The sequence below is a fragment of the Halichoerus grypus genome, chromosome 1 (genome assembly GCF_964656455.1).
Source record: "Halichoerus grypus chromosome 1, mHalGry1.hap1.1, whole genome shotgun sequence".
Classification (NCBI taxonomy): Eukaryota; Metazoa; Chordata; class Mammalia; order Carnivora; family Phocidae; genus Halichoerus; species Halichoerus grypus.
In genome coordinates, this window is record NC_135712.1 from 23,155,924 (window position 1) to 23,173,738 (window position 17,815).

Sequence of the window (17,815 nt, forward strand, 5' to 3'; positions counted from 1 at the left end):
AGCAATTATTTTCCCTGTAAATTTTTATTACCTGTAAAAAGAAATGAAAGTTTTATAAAATATATTCTAATTATAAAATACAATCTAATAACATTATGTCTGTTACATTAGTACGCAACTCACAACCAGACCAAATACAGGACTTATTTAATAAAGCATGTTGAAATTTGTTTGTCATGTAAATGAGTGAATTCATACTCACTTCCATATTTACATTCTTGGTTATATATGTGCTACCACATTGGGCAATAACTACAAAAAACGTTTGCCCAACATTTGGAGCCTTGTTTGAAAGAGTATATCCTACACTGTCATCATAACAATAAAAACATAAACTACATTTTGATTATCTACTAAAATATTTCCATGAAAAGAAGAAAAACATTGTATAAGAAATGTGAATGAACACCATTTTGACAACATAAATAAATTAAGTGAAGGAACCAGGACAATGGTAATAAAATAGAGGAGATGGTCAATGAGTTTGTTGTCAAATTTGAAATAAAATAGCTGAACATTCTAAAATTTTAGAAGATAATTAGAATTATATTTTAATACAAATTGAAAGACTTATATTTCTAATAATATGGTAGACAAGATAGTGTGACCACATTCCAAAACCCATCCCTCCATCCCTTACTTCCAGATACATATAGCTGAGCTTTCAGAAAATTAATGGAGCATCAAGGGGGGGGAAAAATGAAGAAAAATCTAAAAATCAAAGTATAAAATGATACCAGAAATCTGTGGATTATAGTAAGCAAAAGGTGCACAGACTGCACAAAGATGGGGTCAAAACTTGTCTATAAAAGTGGGTGCTATTGAACACCAGATAACACTGGAGCAGAATAAAATTCACCCTTAGTATGAGAAGGGTATAGAATAAATCAGCCTACTGGCAAAAGGGCAGTGATAAAGACAGTTGACTCTCCTGGCCTGTGGAGGGGGGAAATGTTTCTATTTAAATAGATTAACCACACTCTGCCATATCCCAGGTTTGGGAATTTAATCATAAACACATGTTCTTTGGGAACCTCAAGCTGAGAAATTAAACAAAAAAGCAGTGCCCCAGGTAGGGCTCACAGCTAAGTGGTGGACAAACATAATCCCCTTCCGAGGAACTATATCATTAGCCCACACTGCCCAAGATGTTTATAAATTAAGCTCTCTTCAACCTAAACTCATATTCTGTCATAAAAAACCATGGTGAAATAAGGCACTGTGAGCAAGAGTCAACTAAAACATCCAAAACGATAAACAGACCCACAAAATTTCAAAAAATGGAATTAGACTCAGAACATAACTTAACTATATTGAAAACATTTAAAGAAATGAAATGTAAAATCAAAAACATGAGAAAAGAAGAAAATATTTATCAAGGAAGATTTGTTGGACATGTTTAAGCTCTTTAAAATACGTTTGCTTGTACTCCCCATCATCAAATAATAAATTCCTTCTTTTTCAGGATACCTCTTTGGGAAACAGGCTGGCTTACATCGTTTCCTTCTCTCCCCTCAGTCTGGGCCCTATTTTTATTCATAATTCCTTAATTCTCAAAGAGTGCTTGGCACATTATAGGGGTCAACAAGTGGTCAAGTCAGTCTGATATTTCAGAGAGAAATAGGTTAAGAAAAGCACAGAAGTTAGATAGAATAGGAAAAAAACTAGTAGAACCAAGGGGCAAGACAGTTATCTAAAAGATATAAACAAGGCCAGTTCCAGTGAGGGCTTTTCCTTTTGAAGAGTAACTAATCCTTCAGGTGCATTTAGTTTAAGTGTGATGGGGTCAACAGAGGCAAATTGCATAAGTTAAGGAAATTAAGACTGTCCCTACAGTAAGCTTGAATATGAAGAGATGGCTGAGGTTTTGGGGATCCACAATTCTGGGCATGTGGTCAGGGGTTTTATAAATTGGGGAAGATATGGGCATACCTAACAGATAGAAGGGAAGGAGGCAGAAAAGACATTATATGGTTGAAAATAAATAGGGAATTGCCATTTTGTTCCACTTTTTCTTTCTTTCTTCCCTTTTCTTTCTCTTTTAAGATATTATCCCATTTCCTTTTCTCTTTGGATCTTTAGTATGTGCTTTTCCAAACCTAATCCTGTGATTTCCAACCTCAGCTAGAATTCAGTTGGATAGCATATTTTAATTTCAAACTTTCTGAGTGCAAACCAAATTCATTTCCCTTCCACCAAAAGTTGCTCACTGTTCATAGTCCATTTTGGGGCATCATCAATCAATTTTCAAGTCTTGGAGATACAGCCTCTGAAATATCATTTGCTTGCATTCTTATTTATTTCCAGCACTTTTCGCCTAATACATGTACTCATTAATTTTAATGTGAGATGTTTATTTTAATCTGAGATAGTGATCTATCAGATTCTATACTTCTTTTTCTGACTTTTATCTCTTCAATCTCTCTTTCCATGAAGTATTTCTCAGGCTTCTGCATGCATAAGTTTCTAAAACTGTTTAATTTCACCTGCCTGCTTCAAAAGTCCTCAAAGTGGATTTGCTTAGCCCAATTAGTTAATTATTATACAAATTTTAATTGAAAGAAAACTTGCCTTTCCAAGTTTATTTCCAATTACTCTTTCCCAATGCTCTGCAGCTACAGACAACCACAATGAATCATCCCTGACCTTTTTCATGGACTCTTTCACTTTCCTGCCACTATGGATTCACTCAAGCTATTTCCTCTGCTTTTCTCTCCCTTTCTCACATGTCCACATGGCTGCCTATCTTCAAAGCAAGAGTAAAATATCAATAACTTTACAAAACATTCTTTAATAGCCTCCTCTATGGTATCAACAAATAAGTATCTTTGATCAGTAGGCGTTTTCATTAAACGAATGAAACTTACATAATAGCTAATTATATTAATTTCTCTACCTATTTAAATGTAAATTTCTAAAAGTGAAGGCTCATCAACCTCACTTCTGTTTCTCCTTTAATTAAACTGATAAAATATGAATACATGGCAGAACAAGGCATAAACACTTACCAAGAGCTTATTGTACAGTATGGATAGAACACTGACATTACTGACAATATCAAATTGTGGAATGACTTCATTGCCTAAAAAGAATTCAAGGATATCAGACAGTTTGAGAAATGTCTGCCAATTATTATTTAAATACTTTCCATCTTTGGTCTTTGTAGTAAATTTGCTTTTCTTATAGAAAAGACAAAACTTGAAGGATGTAAGCACTTTATATGTTAAATATAGTTCTGGATAAATTTACACTGATTTGCTGATGGTTATAATAAATAACCTATTCATTGTAATGAAATGAAATTGAGCCTGAAATTAATTAGTTAATTTGTATTAAAATACTTGGTTAATTTTTCATTCAGTAAATCTATCAATTCACCCATTAATCAAGACCATATTTTTCATGGACATTTTGGTGACTTGACACATTGCTATAATTCAGGTATTAAAGTATATAAAGAAAATACATATTTCCCAAAGGCTAGATTTGCTCTAATTGACCTCTACAGATACATTAAAGCATGTGCATATTAGGAAAAACCTGGAGAACTAAAATTTAAGGTCATGTCTTAATCATGGCTCTAGTGGTTTAACATCCAGAGTTTCTTGTAATCGTTCTTGACCCACAGCCACCTTGAACAGTCTCATTTTGGACCTAAATGTCAGAAGAAAATTAAAGTTTTGTAGTGTCAAAAGTTGTGCTCAGAGAAAAGTGGACAGGCCTGATACATTTGATACCACCGAGTTAATCTCTCCATTTTTGGTTACACACAAAAAAATGAAAGTGGATAGTAATATGAGGCCTTTATTTCATTTAGAAAAAATAATCATAAGCATTTCTAATTACAATTTTCATTTAGGACTGGAATTTGAAAATAAAATGGCATTCACTGATGCTGAACAATCTCATTTTGATGTTTTACTTTTTTATGTATTTGGAATAGATATAATGACTTTAAAGAAAACCGTGAAGGGTATAATATTTCATAGATTCATTTCCTATAAGGGCCATTATTGATTAAATAATGACATTCCTTATAAATCAATCAATAAACTATCTTTTTGTATTAGAATTAGGGTTGAATAGTTGAAAAAATGCCAGTACCTTCATAATAGATTTTTTTTTATTTAAGTAATTTCTACACCCCAGCTTTGTGGGGTTCAAACTCACAACCCCAAGCTCAAGAGTCACATGCTCTTCTGACTGAACCAGCCAGGCACCCCCTTCATGATAGATTCTCAAAGTAAGAAAAAGCTTTAACCCATAGACTAGAAATGGAGCCATGGTAAATCTATATCCTCTGTAAATTATTTTCAAAGAAATCCATGCAATATCAACCTTAAAAATAGAGTTAGGTAAATTAAAAATTGTTGACAAAAATCAGTATTTATTAACTATATGCATTTGCAAATCACTTTTTTAAATGCAATGGTATACAAAAATAATAAGCCACAGTTCCAAATGTCAAAGGAATTACAATTTATTTGGAAAGACTAACACTACATAAAATGATAAATGATAAAACAAGATGGCATATATCAATTATGGCCATCACGAGATTTATAATCAGGAAGCCTGCACAGAGGGCAATAAAATTTGAAAAAGATGTGATAGATATTGTAATAGACAGAAAGAGGGTAGACATTCCAAGTAAGGAATATATATGCTGCTGGACATTCCAGATAAGGCAAAAGTATTCAAGGAACATTCAGAGAATAGCTAGGAGATCAATATAGAGGAGGTTAACTTCATGTATAATATTGATAATATATTATCATTGGAGAAATAGTTTTGAAAAGACACTGGAGGATCTCAAAAGCCATGGTAAATATCAAACCTTAAATTTTCCTTCATTAATTATTTATAAATAGATACTGACATGACAAAATTGGCATTTAGTAAAGGTTAGGCAGAAGATAGGATGACTGACAACCGAATTAAGGGGACAAGCACTTTAGAGTATGTTATGTTGAGTATCTGGGTTGGCTGGTGGCAAAGAATATGGAAAGACAGGAATGTATGTAACAATAAAGATCATAATAGGAGTTACCTCTGTGATCAATTAGAAAATCGGTGAAAAAGGGAGAAAGTCAAAGTTGTTAAGGTCTTCTATTTCAATGAAACAAGGGTCACCAACGTGAGAAAGAATATCAGGAGAAGAGCTAACGGAGGGAATATATGGAACTGCAATTTGTTTCCTGAATGAAAATTATTTCTCAAAATAGAACACAGGGAACGTTTTAACAAAGGTAACTGCTATCATAACAAAGCTTAAATTAATAATTAAGCATGCATATCAAATAGCAGATATTCAAAAGAGACTTTCTTAATTTATAGGAATATAAATATAATGAAGTCCCTGGCATTTCTAAGTTCCATGAGGGGCCCAAGAGCCCGTTGCAATTTGATACAACATTTAACAACGGCATTTAAAACAGCCAGTTTATCACTTGCAGAGGTTTAAAAACTGACAACTTAATCAGTCTACTATATGCCTGACACAAAGCAGAGTTGGATTTACTTAAAATTCAACAGACATGCAGAGAGAACTTAAGGCATTGATTTATCTTGGTACAATGACTTGTAACATTTTTCAAGCAAGCACTTTTATTCCTTGGCCTTCACATTGAGGGAGTTGGGAGAACTAAGGCACTTACCTAGTAATTATAGAAACTCTCAAGGAATCTTACTCACTGAAAGGCAAACTAAGAAACAGACTCTTACCTATGGAGAACAAACTGATGGTTACCAGAGGAGAGGAGGGTGGGGGATGGGTGAATTAGGTGATGGGGATTAAGGGCTGCATTTGTGATGAGCACCAGGTGACGTATGGAAATGCTGAATCGCTATATTGTACTCCTGAAACTAATACGTGTTAACTAATTTGAATTTAAATAAAAAATTAAAAATGTGCATACATGAAGTGATACTATAGGAAATGAAACAAAAACAAGTGAATATTTCTTTTTTTTAAAGATTTTATGAATTTATTCATGAGAGACAGAGAGACAGGCAGAGGCAGAGGGAGAAGCAGGCCACCCGCGGAGCAGGGAGACCAATGCAGGACTCGTTCCCAGGACTCTGGGATCATGACCTGAGCGGAAGGCAGACGCATAACCGACTGAGCCACCCAAGTGCCCTGCAAATGAAAATTTTTTATTCATATTTCTCCATGAATGTTTCTGTTGGCTAAATTGAATAAAAAGCAGTTTAAAATCTACTTTTATTCTCTGTAGACTATTCTATTTTTGAGAATCTAGGTCTTGCTAAATTTATAAACATTTGCATAAATTAAATTAGTGACATATTAAGTGCCTTTTGAGTAAACTGTTCTGCTGTCATGGATTATTTAGTAGTTGTGGGTATTTGTGTTTCAATCCAAACATGCATTTTACTTGTGAATTGAAGTGTACAAAAATGTCATCCAAATGACTGGTACTCAAGAAGTAACTGAGTTCAAAAGAGAATACGTGAAGGAAAAGAAAGGGCAAATAAAGATAAAAAGAAAGGAAGAAGTACAAGGGAAAGTGAGAAGGTCTGTAAAGAAACGTCAAGAGATGATGAGCTTGGGAAGACCATCATGTTGAGGCAATATATTTTATGATCATTACACTCTCATATGTCATGGAACCACAGCACTGAGCAAAAATCAATCACTTATGTATTGAGATTCTCCCATATATCAAGCATTTAAAAATCTGGGCTTACCAAGAGATTACGAATAAATCATAGCAAAGAGGAAATGTTTGTGAAATGAAGTTCATGCAGATTCAAATATATTTTTGTTGTAAAAATAGACAAAATGATTTTTTACCCAAAATACACTGTCTGAAATTAAATAACATGGAATAAGTTTAGAATGAGATATAGAAGTTGAAACTCCAAATTTGTCTATTTATTTATTTTTTGAAACTTCAAATTTAAATAAACTTCAACACATAGCATACTCAGCAAAATAGTTTACTAATAAAAGTAAAATAATACTTTAATATTAATAAACATGGAAACAATAAGACCATCTGTACTATATTTTAAAATAAATCCTTTTTCTTAAATCACTTAATGTAAATAAAATTAAAAAATGTCCCTTCATGCCAGTTAGTCTGGAAAATGTCAACTGAGTGATGAGTGAAGCAATCTGTGCTTATGTGGTAGGTAAGCCCGGAGTCTCTTTACCAGACCAAGCACAGCTCACTCATCAGTTATTTTGATTGTGACATTTAATTAAAACTAAAATATCCTGAAGTGGCAGCTAAGTCCAAGTTCTACATCCAATCCAAGTTTATTTCAACAGACACCACTTAGACATGTAAGTTATTAGCTGCCTTGGTGAAACCAGCATAGAACATTGTGTAAAATTTTGAATCACTGCAATACTATGCAGTAATAAATTAAGTTAAGAAGAGTCTTTGCATAGGGCCTCATTCCTAAGTGTCTGGATGCCTGTGTAAGTGCTTTGTCTACTCCAAGTGTGTGGACTTTCCAGATTAAGGTTAGCTTAAGCCTTATTCATAAGACTGACAAATCAGAGATCAAACATCTGTCATAGCCCAACTACGCCAGTGTTCACCTGCCTTCCTTGCCTAAGTCGAATCATAGTGCTGGCTAGTCAACACTCACAGTGCTTATCAGAGTGCCTTGATATACATTGTCAGAAAATGTGAAACTGTCAGGATATTGCAAATTCTAGTATGAAATAGTGTGAAAAAAGGAAGGAACAGCTTTAGGAACAAAAATGTTTTACATTAGAAGCACTATTAAAAGGGACGAATGAAAGATGCCATCCTTAATGTAAGACTGGACTAATTTCCTTTGCTCAGTGCAAATCATAAAATTACTATAACATGAGTACATTATGTCCCAGAATCCAAAATATTTCCATAGGAATGCACTCCTTAAAATAAACAGTTTTGAAAGAATATTATAAGCCATGAGTCATAATATTTTTAAAGGTTTTCAATTGCACAGGGTAACTAACAATGACTATTAGAATAAAATTGACACTTATAATTCAAAGATATATGCAATTATTTACTCATTGAGTCGCTCATTCTATAACCATGTATGGGATCACTGAGTAGATTTGCCTGAGCACATATATAAAGTTTGCTGTTATATAACCACAAGAAAAATATTTTACTAAGCTGAAAAGTTTATAGTTTCATGAAATAAACAGTTTATATGTTTTAAGAAGTCAACAACAATTCTGTTTCTTAGGCCTCCATATAAATAACTTTATATTATGACCAGGGGCATATAATATTAAGATTCAGTATTACAAAAAGAAAACATATTTTACAAATGATTTATTCAAATGTATTCATAGAGACATGGAGGGAAAACCAGAGAAATTTAAAAAAAGCAAATCAGTTTGGATGGTTAAATATAGAGAAACCTTTTGTGTTTTTTTATGAAAGCATTTTAAACATCTCAGTCTTAGATTATGATTGTCTGAAGGTACCTACAGGATCTCTGGTCTAGTGATCTCAGGTTCCAGATGAGGAAATGAGTCCAGAAGGTTTATCTGTTTCAGCAGGCCCCAGGACAAAGCAGAATTGGATCCCTGGCCTGAAATAACTTTAGATTTCCAAAATACTTGGTGCTGTTTTGTTGAAGACTTCGAGTGAAAGAGCAGACTGGTTACCTCCTCAGAAGGGAGGAAACATTAACTTGGGGATAATCCCTTCCAGATGGAAAGAGAGCGGATAGCCCACCCCCTTCTCCCAGGGAACTGAGTCAGAAAAGAGATGTAAAATATGGAGTTGCCAGGACCCGTTCTTCTATGGCATGGCTTCCTACTTCGGGCTAACAGAATGTGACGGTGTCCACAGGTTGACAGGAAGGCTGGGATCAGAGAAATGGGACCTCCCAATTTTTCACGGCTCTATGTGTGAACAGGCTCTGTGTGTAAACAGCAGGAACTCCATAAATGGTGACGGCAACAACCCGAGGCAACAGAGAACAACTCAGGGCAGCACAACGAGGAAAAAGAGAGTGAGGGTTAGTACTGTTGTGTGTTCTGGACTCCTGTGTGCTGTGGGAAGATGTAATGTCCCCAACCCCACACAAGTGTCACGTAGCAGAAAGCAGCGCCTGTCCTGAGGCTTGCTGTGGGGGTTCCCTGGCGTGAGGTGAGTGACTGGCCGTGAGGCACCCGCGAGGCCCACCTGCCGGGGACAGGACAGAAAATGTAGGTGACCTCTGAGATGTCAGTGTGAGAGAAGCCCTGGTCCCTGACCGAGTCATAAGTACAAACCACACATTCACCAGCGATTTCTCTAAGACACCAGTTCAAGGGATCAGGAACCCTAGCAGAGCTGGACACAAAACAGAACAACACAAACACCTCAGCTGAAGCAAGGACCACAGTAAGAGCTTGTATCTGAGAGTCCCGCCAGTGGCTACAAGTTTACATAGGAAGGTTCCCCCTCAGGACACCTGGGGGCTCAGTCAGTTGAGCGTCCCACTCTTGATTTCGGCTCAGGTCATGATCTCAGGGTCATGAGACCAGGCCCCGCGTCAGGCTCATGTGCTAGTTGTGAAGCCTAATTAAGATTCTCTCTCACCCTCTACCTTTACCCCTCTACCCACTCTCTCTCTCAAAAAAAAAAAAAAAAAAAAAAAAAAAAAAAAAAATGGAAGGGAAAGTTTTCCCCTCCACACCAGACACACTGATGCTACTCTCTGAGGAAGGTGGTATTAAAGATTCAGAGTTTACCTCAAAGATACTGAATTAACTGTATAAACTGGAATAAACCAAGATTCTGTCTTTGGTCTGATACAAAGTATCTGATACAAAGCAAATACTAAACGAATGTTAACTGCTCTTATTGTAATACCTCTTCTTTAGCTCTAAAGGTGCTCACAAAGACAAATTCAGTACCTTTGTTCCTTCTACATAAGACAACCGCCCCATGTTTGCACACCACAAAGACTGCCATTCAAAACTGTATTTTTGGTTTTTCATTCCAAATAAACTGAGAAATTGTTTACTCAATCCAAACTTAATTAGAATGTATTTAAGCAAAATGTGTTCATTTCTATCTCAATCCACTTGGGCTGCTGTAACCAAATACCATAAGCTGAGTGGCTTACAAACAACAAACATTTATTTCTCAGTTCTGAAGGTTGGAAGTCCAAGATCATGGCACCAGCATGGTCCTGTTCTGGCGAAGGCCTTCTCCCAGGTGTGCAGAATGCCTACTTCTTGTGTTTTCACATGATGAAAAGAGAACGAGAGCTCGTTGAGGTCCCTTTTATAAGGGTACTAATCCCATCATGAGGGCTGCACCCTCATAACCGTATCACCTCCCAAAGGCCCTACTTTCTAACATCATCATCTTGGGCATTAGGATGCCACCATGCTAGTTTTGGAGGGACACAGACATTCAGATCAGAGAGGCCTGCATTCAATAAGGCTGACTGAGGTGCTAAAGATTTCTTCCCTTGGGAAGGATTTTCTACAACAGGCTGTAGAATTTGCTGACACATGCACAAATAATACAAAAATTTCTAGTGCTCATTTCCATGATACTCATTACCCTGGTGAGGGGTAGAAAATGTAGTGCAAAATATGAAGTTTTATTCCTATGAACAAAAAAAGCTACTGTCTCAGTCACCATTTGCAGGAAATTATGGACTACGGTTATTATAAAGCTTATTATAATGTAATAAATACACCTGAAGTAACCAAATTCCTAAATCAATGCTAAGAGAAATTATAAGAGTATCAAAGTGATTAATTTTTGCCAAACTAGTATAGTAATAAATATTTAAGGGTGTCTTATGTTTCAAATTCTGTCACATGTAAGTATGACTCCTCCAACTGAACCCCTGGGAAGTTGCTATTTATACACAGGAAGTCTCCTCAGACCTTGTTTCATGCAGTCCTCCTCTTTACATGGCAAGCCCCTTATTTCTTCCTTTCTCTTTCACCTACCAGAATTAGGTTGCCTCTCTCTCTCTCTGTGTCTATCCCTCCTTCAACATACCACTCTGTCTAACCTACCACATTTGAGGGATAATTATTTTTTTATACGGCCATATCTCAAATTCGAATTTTTGCTGAGAAAAGACAATGCCATACTAAATTTATTTAATGCCCTGGAACATTGCAGGCATCTATTTCATTTCTTAAAGGATGAATGTACACACCAGTCGGATATTTAAGAAAAAAAAAATCAACACGTTTAAATCTAAATTTGCCAAATAAAAGGGTGCAAATCTATTTCCCACTCCCAACCCCAGGAAAGAGAGGGTACTTATTTTAACTTAAATTTTAAAAGGTTTTCTAGAATCAGACCTTTTTATTTTAATACGAGATAAATAATGAAAGAAACAAATTTGAATATACATTATTTGACTGATTGATTTGTTGATTGCAAAAAAAGATGATTATTACTGCATCAGTGAGTTCTATGATAGGTTTCAAACCCAAAATAACACCCTCACCTATTCATTATTTTATTTTTTTTCATTCAAACCAACTACATCTCATGCAACTGAGTACTGAGTATGGGGGATGATAAAAGTATTTTATACTTTAATATTTTGTGACCTAGCTTAGAACCTTAACAGAAGTAAAGAAAGAGTACATATTGAATACATATAATTACTAGTACATTTTGAATACGTATACTTTAAAATAGAATATTAACAGTAAAACCACATATTTTATAACTCATAAATAATGTTCAACTTTGACTACTTTTTCTATATTAATTAAATTAATGTGACTCTGCCTTATAGTTGTGCTTTTAAACTTCATCAGCTAGTCCCTTTATACACAAGTCCAAGGGGTCAGGAAACTGACCAGAACACAAAACATGCAGCTGACCCAAGAACAACAGAATAACGCGTGTATCTATGAATCCCCCCAACCACTGAACATTTACATAAGTAGGTTCCCCCTCCCCACTATATATGCATGAGTGTAGCTGGCTCAGAAAAATCAGCAGTTACATGTTCTTTTTTTTTTTTAAAGATTTTATTTATTTATTTGACAGCGAGAGACACAGTGAGAGAGGGAACACAAGCAGGGGGAGTGGGAGAGGGAGAAGCAGGCTTCCCGCGGAGCAGGGAGCCCAATGTGGGGCTTGATCCCAGGACCCTGGGATCATGACCTGAGCCGAAGGCAGACGCTTAACGACTGAGCCACCCAGGCGCCCCAGCAGTTACATGTTCTTTCTCTTTTGTCTCTGGTTCCTGGGTTCTTGATTTTATTTGTTGTACCATTTGGTCTGGTGAAACTTTAATAGACACTGTTAGATTTCTTGAGCTTTTACAGTCTCAGATGACAACCTGCTCTAATTACAGCCACAAAGATTTCATAGGACATTTTATCCAGCTTCAAATAATCCTGAATTTTCTGTCTCTCATACAGAATGGGGGATAAGATTATATAGAGTTTACCTGACTCTCCACTTAAGAGACAGAAGGGAGTGCTTGGCTGTCAATTCTGTGATTACTCCAGTGACCACTCTTTGCTCCTAACCTGTGGAGAAATTGGTTGTATTCTAACTCAATCCATCACTTAATTTTACAAGCCAAAGAGTTTACAGTTTAATGGCAATCCCAGGCAAGTAGTTTCTTTTTTATCTTATTTATCTGAAAAACTGGAACAGGGTGCAATTCTCCTCCTACATACAGAAAACCTATGATAATGACTCCTAGGACATACTAAATAACTGCAGAGTTCTATTCTATATTCACAGCTTGATTAAAAAGATGAATGATTGCAGGTCCAATGCAGAAAAGTCAAAGGAGGGAAAAACAATGACATCTTCAAAGACACTCCTGGTAAAGAACAGAGGACTACTGCTTTTCTAGTGCTACTGAGCATACACTGCTCAAGGTCATGACACTTTTCTGTAACGTTTCATGAAGCTGGACTTCCGAGGTATATAGGATCTCCTCTAGACGGGGATCACAGGTATGTCCAAGACACAGAAGTGACTCCTTCTGGAGGTTTATTAACAGGTCAGTACTTAAATCTCTAGGCTGAGGAACTATAATGTACTTGAAATATATTGTAACTTTTTCTTTAGATTGGACTTGTGTGAGCCTCTGTTCTCTGCATTTGGAAACATGGCATTCCTTTAGAAATGCACGTGATTGTATAAAGGTTGAATTTTAGGTCATCAACAAGTAGAGAGGGGAGGGACTCTATTTCAGTCTCTAAGTGTGGGAGACTCTCCAACAATCAAGGGCATCCAACAGCCCTTGTGTATGCAAGAAGATATAAGCAGTCCACCACTCAATTTTACACAATCCAGCTAAAATAATTGACCTCTATATGCAAGGAAAGGGACTAGTTGGATCCCCAGTAACATCTATAGTATTCTAATAACTGAAAATATTATTTCTGCCCCCATCCTGGCCTGCCCTGGAGGGGAATGAATGTATGTGTTCCCCTAAAATTTATATGTTGACCCCAATGTGATGGTAGTATGAAGTGATGTCTCCGGGAAATAATTAGATAATGTGAGTGGAGCCCTCATGATGGGATTAGTAGCCTTATAAAAGGGCCTCCAGAGAGCTTTTTCATTCTCTCTCTACCTTGTGAAGAGACAACAAGAAGTAGGCAGTCCGCAGCTTGGGAGAGGGCCCTCACCGGGCTTGACTGGGCTGGCATCCTGTTTTCAGCCTTTCAGCCTCTGAAACTGTGAGGAATAAATGTTTGCTGTTTATGCCACCCGGTCTATGGTAATTTGTTATAGCAGCCCAGATTAAAACATATCTTAACCCAGTCTACCCTATTTTATAAAAAATTCATCTTCAAACATGGACTTAGGTGGGGCTGTCTACCTCTATTAAAAAGGCAGTTACCTCAGTACTTCCTCATCTAGTGTCAGTCACAACCAGGGACCATATCTGAGGGCTAACTTTACAATGAAACTATATTCTGGGTGAAGATGGCACTTACTAAAAGAGTCTGGCACCCAGGGGCTCTTAGGCCTAATCACCGTAGCCTGGAGTAGGTGGGGCATAGCTCTGTCTATGCCAAATACGTTTGGCCACAATCATTCAGCAACTATTTACAGGGAATCTACTACATGCCAGGTACTATTCTAGACAGTCACGTTACACCAGTGAAGAAAACAGGCTGAGATCCCTACCCTCGTGAAGTTTACATTCTAGCAGATGGGAGACAGACAAACATGACAAATAAGTGGTGCTATGGAAAAAAAACAAAAAAAACCTAATTATGGAAATAATCCGTGCTATGGAAAAAGAAAACATGGAGCATTCTCCAGAAGACTTTGATAAAGTGTTTTTAGTCAAATGCTTGGAAAGGCAGTCTACCACATAAGCTAAAACACCATCAGCTGAAGGACAGCGTATAATACTAGCAGCAGATTACTTCCTGCTGGCCATAGTGCCAGGGATGCTGAAGTCAGCAGAGACAGCACAGAGGGTTCATAGCATGGTGAAGCCCTGCTTGATTAAAACGGCCAGCATTAGATCTTGGGAGGGAAAATCTTTAACAAAGTGAGACACAAAAAGCACTCCAGTCTCTTCAATAAATAAGGCACACCTCCCAGGGAAGTCTGGAAGCTACTGATAAGCTATAGCTCTCTGCAGTACAGGAAAACATGATTCTAGTGCCAAGGGCCGTGACCAGTCCCAAAAAGCATAGAGAGATATTATGACCCCAACCTTCAAAAGACTTCAGGATACCAACACTTCCGCTGCATCCTAGCTGTGTTGTCAATATCATTTTGATAGCTTGGGGGTTTATTCTACCCAAGATTTCACTTGGAACCAAACTCCTGTGATGCAAAAAAAAAAAAAAAAAAATTGTAAAAAACCCTAATACATATGCTAACCATCAACAATGAATAGATTGAGGATATACACATTGGGAATAATGTCTGTTTTCACAACAGCTATACAAAACCAACCTTGCCACAAATGGAGGACCTACCGCCCTGAGTCTTGTGAAATCACTGAAGGGGTTCTATCATTCCAACACCCCACACACACTTCATGTATCTTTATCCTACCTTAAAAGTATCCTTTTAAAGTAACTGTTTACTCCAAACCTAGACTTCAGCAACTGAAGAAGTGAAGCATATTGTATAGTAGAATAGGCTCAACTTCAGTAACTTGTGTAAGAAGAAGATTATAGGCCAAATGACTGGTTATGGTCTAGCCTTTAAACCCATCATCTTTCCAAAAGATGTTCCAGAAGTGGAAACCTTGGCAAGAGGGAATGCCAAATGACCAATATGCCATTTTCTGATCATTCACAAACATGACTCATCTAGCAAATAAAATCCAAGCCACAAATAACAGTTCTGATTACAGGCTATCAGTCAAGTTTCTAAAGAAGTGTTATGAGTGATTAGGACTTGGGTTTTGGCATCAGACTTGATTAAGAGATCCTGGCCTTGCCATCCAATAGCTGTGAAGTGCCAGTTTTCTTGATGTCTCCTAGTTTCAGATTATTCATCTGCAAAGTGGCAGATGAATACCACTGAATTCATAGAGTATTTCTAAGAATTAAAATGAATAATAACGTGACAAGCTTAATGCACTGTTTGACACACAGCTAAGGAAAATAAGAAAGACAAACAAAACAAATATAATGAAAATAAAATTTGGACTATCTTGGTTTTTGGATTCCTGCAGTCGACTTCTTGTTTTGGTATTTGCTTCTGATCAATGGTTTTGGTTTGACTATTCTTTTTTTTAACATTCTACGTTTTCATTCTTTTATTTGGGAATTCAGTAAAGGTCTTGGATTTTATAATTCCTCTGCGTTTCAAAATTTCTAGTCTCCTCAGATGAGAGTTAACATATCTCACTGGTTCTGATGCCAAAGCCTGAGCTCATAATCACTAGCAACCCTGTTTCAGAAATCTTGGCCAGTTGCCTATTAGGCCCTAGGACCCCAGTGTCTAAGCTGTTTCCTGATATCTCTAAGTTTGAAAGTATAGGTAATTTAGTTTTAATAATTGTATAATATAAGAACTCAACAATTTTCTAAAGACTGGTTGATTTTAGGAAGATTCAGTTAAATAGTATTTATTAAGGATTTACCATATAAAGGAGGAATGGTTCTAGGTACTGTTGGGATTCTAAAAATAAATCAGTTGCATTTGAAATTAAGTAATTGCATCAGTTCATTAACTTCATCATTAATACATGAAGGACACATCAGAGAATGAAATATTCACATTCCATTAGGAATTTCTGCAAAACAATGCCATGAACAGATTCTTTAGTACTCAGTGTTTCTGGATATTCTCTTTGTTAACAAAAACTAACATTTAAAGAGGGGAAAAGATGATGAGATCATCCTCAGTTTAATTTAGTGGGAAACACAAGCCAAACCCAACCATATTAATATTCAAGAAGGAATGTGGGAAATTTGCATAAGCAAAGTGTGACAGCAAAAAGAAGGCAAGATTAATATTGACAGTTGTGGATGGACTTTAGAAGAAGCAGTCCAAAGACCTACTTACTCAACAATTGGAATTGGAGAGAAAGAAAAATACCCCTAGAACGTGGAAAGAATATGATCAAGAACATAAGGAAGGGGGAAAAACGCCATTTTCCAGTGATTTTGGTAGACCTGACAATTTAGAGCCAGATGGTGGTGATGCTTCTAACGCCACAAAAATAGGCTGAACATCAGTATATGCTAGAACTTAAATGGAAGTCTTGGACCTGGCTGAGAGGTAAGAAAATGATGTCCTTGCAAGGACTGAGAAGGAAGGAAGTGAAGAGAGGATGAGTGGGAAGGAGAGAAGAAAGAAAAAAAAAGTTTTGGAAGACAGACAGAAGATGATTTCATTTTCACTTTATAATTGATTCTGGCTCCTATTTTATGCAGTGTAGTTTCTCGTGTTTAAGTACACAATAAGAGAGCATGGGTATGGGAATATTTTTATTTGTTTAATTGTTTGATATAAAATAGCATGAATACGGGGCGCCTGAGTGGCTCAGTCATTGGGCGTCTGCCTTCAGCTCAGGTCATGATCCCAGGGTCCTGGGATCGAGCCCCACATCGGGCTCCCTGCTCAACAGGAAGCCTGCTTCTCCCTCTCCCACTCCCCGCTTGTGTTCCCTCTCTTGCTGTGTCTCTCTCTCTCTGTCAAATAAATAAATACAATCTTTAAAAAAAATAGCATGAGTACTTGGGCCATAAAACTATTGTATTTGCATCACTCTTATTTTGTTTTATTTTGATTTAATTTTTGAAAGATTTTCTTGCTCATCTTGTATTTCGGTATCTTCCATAATCTAATTTATTTTTTCTGTAAAGAACATACTTGGATAGCTTATAAAGCAAAGATAGTCGGATTTAATCTAGATAAAGTTATCTGTTAAGAATAATTCTAGTTAATGAATGTTAGAGAAAGAGCAGTTAGCTTTTTAAATGACATATCAAAAACAAAACAAAACAAAACACTGCATTAATTCTTTCCCGATAAGAGAGAATAGGCAAGTCAGGTGTTAAAAAGAATCATGCACTTAGTTTAATCTAGTTCTGCCCTAGTGAAGGACATATTATCTAATAAACAATAAGCAATTAATAATCATGTAATATTAGATTAGCTGTAGAGAAAAACCTATGATCAAGATTCTTTTGTGAATAAAATATAACCACACCAGAAAGGGAATTTGTTAAATAGTTACTTTTATATCTTATAAAATAATCCTTACAATTACATTGGATGAAATTTAATATATTTAATAACATATTCATAAATTAAAAGAAAGTTTGGAGTTGAAATTTTCTCTCAAGTGTTACAGACTGATAGTTTGTGGATATAAGATGGCCAGTAGAAATGTCTTGTTTGGCCCA

The 17,815-nt window shown here is 36.3% G+C and overlaps 1 protein-coding gene across 2 annotated transcripts in view; it reads right to left on the reverse strand.

Annotated features, from left to right (window-relative positions):
* The window catches only part of NCAM2 (neural cell adhesion molecule 2), a 511,417-nt gene that overhangs the window by 215,870 nt on the left and 277,732 nt on the right, over positions 1-17,815 (reverse strand). The window lies entirely within an intron of this gene.